This window comes from Megachile rotundata, chromosome 8 (assembly GCF_050947335.1).
Source record: "Megachile rotundata isolate GNS110a chromosome 8, iyMegRotu1, whole genome shotgun sequence".
NCBI lineage: Eukaryota > Metazoa > Arthropoda > Insecta > Hymenoptera > Megachilidae > Megachile > Megachile rotundata.
In genome coordinates this window covers 7,777,123-7,783,852 of record NC_134990.1, presented here as the reverse complement: position 1 = coordinate 7,783,852, position 6,730 = coordinate 7,777,123, and positions in this window count along the sequence as shown.

Below are 6,730 nucleotides of genomic sequence, written 5' to 3'. Positions count from 1 at the left end.
CCAAATCCCACTTCTCAAAACTCTCCACCTCCCAAATAAATGAAATTTCCCAAGCTGTCGATCTCCATAATCAAATTTCCAAAACTCTCATACTATATCCAAGACTGCCAGAACTGTATCCACATTATAGCAAAAAAATCGGTACCTTCCGCGGTTAGAGACCCTCCATTAAGGATAAAGTAGCCGCGTATAAACGTTCACATGCAATAAATCTCCTCGCAGCGTTTTCAGCGATCGCGGAGCTGACCAGCCATTAACAAACCATTAGCAAGTTCCGATCGTCACCGAGGAGAAGAATAGAGAAGGGTAGCAGGATCGAAGGGATTTCATCCTCGATAACCTGTTCATTATCACTTCTAGGTTGTCCGTCGTGGACGACTGACGGAGATTAATGGAAGCAGCCGAGTGACGAGAGAAATAAGGCCGTTGTTCGATGGAAAGATCGTCGGATCGTTGCGCAGGTTCTGCTTCAACTCGCGATCAATCTCTTCTCATTTCTTTTTCTTTCCCCTACCTTTTTTTTTAACCCCGACCAGCCACGCTGTAAATCGTTCCACAGTCGGTGACTTCCGCAAAGTCCATCGACAAGAAAACATGGGGGGGTTTCCTGACTCGCGTCACGAGGTTTTTACGTCCCTCGGAAAACAAGCAATGATCGCGTGCTTTCGTAAGCTCTCCGCGCTTGCATCACAAAGAGTGCTGCATCTAAACTTAGAGCTTGCCTGCGAGCGTCGTTTATATATACAATGTCTTACACCGTTTCCGCTTTTACGTGTCGCGTTAACACCGGCCTTTTTTCGAGTTCACACAATTTTACGAATTTTATTAAGCAATTTTTAATTGCTTTCTTTCCGCCATTTTTTTCAAGCTGTACTTCACATGTACTGAAATTTGGACTTCATTCGGGATTAATTATTTAATGAAAAGTGTACCGTGCTCGAAACTTTTGGGTTGCAAAGCAAAATGTGTAAAAAGGCGGTCAAAATAAATTATTCGAAAATACGCTGAAATGTGGTTTGCATTTGCAGCTGTGTATTTTTCGAGTGAAAATTTGAAGAGGACGCATAATGAACGAGTTTGTTTCGTTGCTGGTTTTTGTTGGGAAAATGTGATAATGGACAATTTGTGGATTGGTTGATTTTTAGTAATTTTTGAGGAATATGAAAATTTGGGGGTGAGTTTAGGATTCGGGAATTTTTGGAATTTTGGAATTTTGGAATTTGGAGATTTAGGTATTTGCAGAATTATGGATTTGGCAATTTAGAAATTCTGGGATATAGGAATTAGGGAGTTTAGAATAAAGGATATATTTAAGGATGATTATTAATATAAAAATGTGAAAATTTGAAGAATTAGAAAATTGGAAGTCGAAAAATGCAAGAATGTAAGAATTTAAGAGTTCAAAACTTTTAGGGGTATAGAAATGTAAAAACATAGTAATTTGGGAATACAGGAATCTAGGAATTTGGAAATCTAAAAATATAGAAATCTAGGATGTGAAAACGTAGGACTATAGTAATCTAGGGATTTAGAAATCTGGGAATGTTGAAATCTAAAAATATAGAAATCTAGGGATATAGAAATCTAAGGATATAGGAATCTAGGGATATGGAAATCTGAAAATGTATAAATCTAGGGATATGGAAATCTGAAGATGTAGAAATCTAGGGATATAGAAATTTAAGAATACAGCAGTCTAGGAATTTAGAAATTTAGTAATGTTAAAATCTAACAATATAGAAATCTAGGGATATAGAAATCTAAAAATACCGTAAGCTAGGGATGTAGAAATGTGGAAATTTAGAAATCTAGAGATATAAAAATCTGGAAATTGAGAAATCTAGGGATGCAGAAATTTAAGAAAAACGAAATCTAGGGATTTAGAAATTTAAAAATATAGAAACCTATGAATTCTGAAATCAAGGGATTCCAAAATTCCAAATATTCAGAAATCTGAAAATTAAAAAGTTCCAAGTATTCCAAAATCTGGAGATTAACTCATATGAATTAAAAAAAATAGTAAAGTTTGAAATCTAGGGACTTAGAAATTTAAAAATATAGAAACCTATGAATTCTGAAATCTAGCGATTCCAAAATTCCAAATATTCAAAAATCTAAAAACTAAAAAGTTCCATGTATTCAAAAATCTGGAGATTAACACATATGAGTTAAAAAAAATAGTAAAGTTTAAAATCTAGGGATTTAAATATCCAGAACTGTAATGAAATGCATAAATCTGAACTTGTGCATTTAGACTTTAGAAATTTAGAAATTTTTGAACATATAAACAGAAGAATCTCAAATCCCTAAATTTGAAAATTGACAAACTGCCTGCCAACGAGTTCCCTATAATCAACCCCATTTGCATAATCACGTACCACTGTTCATATCCGGTAAACAACAAAATTACACATTGCAGAGAATTTGAAAACATTGAATCATCAATTATCCGAATTCCACCGCAATGACCGACGAAATTGTATTAATAAATCAATCAATTAACAATATGGATTGTAAAATTATTCGAATAATATCAGAGATTGGTTCACCAATCGGCAACCGATTCGCTAAATAATTCAGTCTGTCCTGCGGTTGCAGACGCATTAAATTTCGTCGCTAATGTGCAACAACGTGTTGTCGCACCAATAATATCCACGTAATTTCCTTCATTATTCATAAATGTTAACAACGTCACGATAATTTTGTCTTATTTGCACGCCGACGAGATATACGTTACATCAACAGTTATTACTACGAAGCGATAAACGAATTTTCAATTTGTACACTGTATTGATTAACTACGTGCGATTCTCGATTTTGTAAATTTTGGAATATGTACAAATTTTCGGACGTGTAAATTATTAGGTCCCTTCATTTTTAGATTTTAGGATTGCAAGGTTTATACATTTTTAAGGTTTTAGATCCAGAAATCCCTAGATTTAAAAGTTTCTAGGTCTTCCAGTTTCTGTACTGTTCAACCTTCTGAACTTTTCATGTAGGTTCAGTACTCTTACTTGGTTCCTTCTTTTTTAGACTTTAGAATCCTTAGGTTCCTACATTTTCAAGGTCCTAGACTCAGAAATCCCCAGATCCATAAGGTTGTAGGTTTTCAAGGTTTCAAATTGTTACGTTTCAGAGTTTTTAATTCCTCGAATACCTATATCTCCACATACCCACATCCCCAAATACCTACGTCCCCAAATTCCTACGTCTTAAAATACCTAGTTCCCAAATTCCAAAGTCCCCAAATTCCAAATTCTCCAAATTCCAAATTCTCCAAATTCCAAATTCTTCAAATTCCAAATTCTCCAAATTCCAAATTCTCCAAATTCCAAATTCTCCAAATTCCAAATTCTCCAAATTCCAAATTCTCCAAATTCCAAATTCTCCAAATTCCAAATTCTCCAAATTCCAAATTCTCCAAATTCCAAATTATTAAAATTCCAAATTCTCCAAATTCGAAATTCTCCAAATTCCAAATTCTTCAAACTCCAAATTCCCCAAATTCCAAATTCCCCAAATTCGAAATTCCCCAAATTCTCAAGACCCCAAATTCCCACGTCCCTAAATACCTACGTCCCCAAATTTCTAATTCCCCAAATACCTATATCCCCAAATTCGAAATTCTCCAAATTCGAAATTCTCCAAATTCCAAATTCTTCAAATTCCAAACTCTTCAAATTCCAAATTTCCCAAATTCCAAATTCCCCAAATTCTCAAGACCCCAAATTCCCACGTCCCTAAATACCTACATCCCCAAATTTCTAATTCCCCAAATACCTATATCCCTAAATTCGAAATTCTCTAAATTCGAAATTCTCCAAATTCCAACTTCTTCAAACTCTAAATTTCCCAAATTCCAAATTTCCCAAATTCCAAATTTCCCAAATTCCAAATTCCCCAAATTCCAAATTCCCCAAATTCTCAAAACCCCAAATTCCCACGTCCCTAAATACCTACGTCCCCAAATTTCTAATTCCCCAAATACCTATATCCCCAAATTCTAAAATCCCCAAATTCCAAATTTCCCAAATCAAAATTACCAAAATTTCTGCCTTCAAAAATTCAAAATATCTAAATTTTGTAAATTCTCTTCCAAAATTCTCAAATTCTAAAAATTCCAGGGCCCAAATACGACGCACCTGGCGCGTCCCTCTACATGTAGTCTTTTGGATTTTTCACAAATCCCAATTATTTCTTCATCAACCAAATACCTAAATACTAAAATTCTCATTCTTCAATCTCCCAAAATTTCCAAATCTAAAAATGTCTGCCTTCAAAAATTCAAAATATCTAAATTTTGTAAATTCTCTTCTAAACTTCTGAAATTCCAAAACACCCAAAGTACAAATACAGGCACTCTTTCATAATCCTCCCTGAATACCCTCCACTTTCAAAAAGAGCGTAAATAAACGTAAACCCATTAACCCTTTTATCCCCAAACCTCAACAATTTTTGCATCAACCCAACAATTTTTTCATCGACCCAACAAATTGAAATTGTATCACATCACGACCAGCATCCAGTTATCGATACGTTAATTCATCATCCAGAGGTAAGATCGTCGGCGACAGTCGACGAGGGTTTCCCGATATCAGGAGCGTATCGAGGCTCGGAGAAGCCCGGAGTCTAATAGGCACAAGTCGGACAGGTGGACGAGATAAGATTGAAAAGATTCGAATTGCGAACGTTCGTATCGGCCTGATCGGAATGCTGCTCGATATTCCGTCGCGCTGGTTCGGGCCAGAAGGAGGAAGAACAGGAGGAAAGAGACGACGCAGAGAAACCAGGTTGACGGAGCTGAAGACACGGGTGCTCCACGGAGGAGACGTAATGCTACGTGCATGCGGCTAGAAGACCAACGAGCGGAAAGAAGAGGGTTAGGTTAGGTACGGAGAAGGACGAGTTTCTGAAACCCCCAGGGACGATCGGAAAACTTGCCGGGCCCAGTCTGACACTTCTCTCGGGGAACTGGAATGCTTCGTGATTCATCGTTTTGGGAATTCGGGAATTTTTCTCCTTTTTGTTTCAAGTGGCTATTACGAATTTGTTTAGGTTCACTGTTTTCGGTTTGGGAATTTTTTAATTTTTGTACGCGGAGAATTTTTGGGGAGATTATTTTGCAAGGCTGAAAATTTTGAAGTAAACTCTTTTGAATTGCTCTAAATTTTTTTGAGTTACCGTAAAAAAGATTACAATGTTTCCAGGGGCAAAGTTTTGGTGAATAATTATCAATTTTTATCATTTTTTCTTTTCGATTTCTTTAAATTTCTCTGAATTTTTAATTTCTGTAAATACAAATTCTGTACATTATACTTCATTTTTACAGTTTTCTAGAGATTTCTCCAAATTTCTTTAGATTTCCTTAAATTTCCCTAGACTTCCCATGAACCCTCTAGGTTTCCCTCGAAATGTTTGTTAAAAATTTCTAGAGGAATAAATTCAATTAAAATGCCCCAAAAATAACTTCTAGATTTATCTAAACTATTTGTAAATTTTGTTACATTTCCCTAGATTTCTTCAAATTTTTCTAGACTTTACTAAATTTTCCCAAGCTTTCAAAATTTCAATAAATTATTTTAATTTTCTTTAGATTTTTCGACATTTTTTTTTAATTTCTTTAAATCATTTTCAATATTCCTAGATTTCTTTTAATTTCGTTACCTTTTCCCCTAGATTTCTTAAAATCTTTGTAAACTTCACTAGATTTCAATAAACTTTTCTGAATATTTAGCTCTCTTTAATTTTCTCCTAATTTATTTAAATTTCTCTAGGTTTCTGAGATGTTCCAATAATATCCCTAGTTTTGTCCTTAAATTAATCTACACTCCACTAGTTTTTTCCCTACATTTAAATTTTTGTAGATTTCTCTAACTTTGGATAAATCTGCTTAAATTTACATTCTTCCAAATTTCTCATAGTTTATTTAAAATTCTCTAGATTCCTCGAAAATCCTATTAATGTTCCTAGATTTTTCCCGAGACTTCTGAAGATTTCTCCAGTTTTTCCCTAGATATATATATCTCTCTCTAGGTCTCTAGAAATCTCTTCTCTAAATTTTTCCAAATTTCCCTAGATTCTCCAAATTTCTTCTAATTCATTTAAATTTCTCTAGATTCCTCTAAAGTCCTATTAATGTTCCTAGATTTTTCCCTAAACTTCTGTATATTTCTCCACTTTATTCCTAGATATCTCTGTAGATCTCTATAAATTTATCTTTCCCGAAATTTTTTCCATATTTCCCTAGATTCTCCAGATATCTCCAAATTCCTCATGTTAGTTTACAAAATTAAAACTTCAACTACCAAGCCCTGAAATTCAAAAAAGCTTAATTTTCTCAATTTCCAAATTAAAAAAATTCCAAATTTTCAATGACCCAACTTCTTAATTTCCCAACTCCCTAATTCCCCAAATTCCCCCCAAAAATGTCTTCTTATTTACCATGCAATCCCCATTCCGTTCCAATCGGAATTTCGAAATAAATCTAATCACCATATCAATTGACCGTTCCAACGTCTCGAAGCGTGTATAATCAACGTAGCAATTAATTAGCCACTTCAGACACGACTTTTCACCCAAGAAATATGGCGCAATCTCGCAAAGAATTTAGATCAATCATCGCAACGGATAAATTATTCATACGGCAACGTTTTTACATTACGTCGCGAGAGTACGTCGAAAAAAAGAAAGAAACGAACGTCTGATGCATGTATCCTCTCAGAAAACTTCG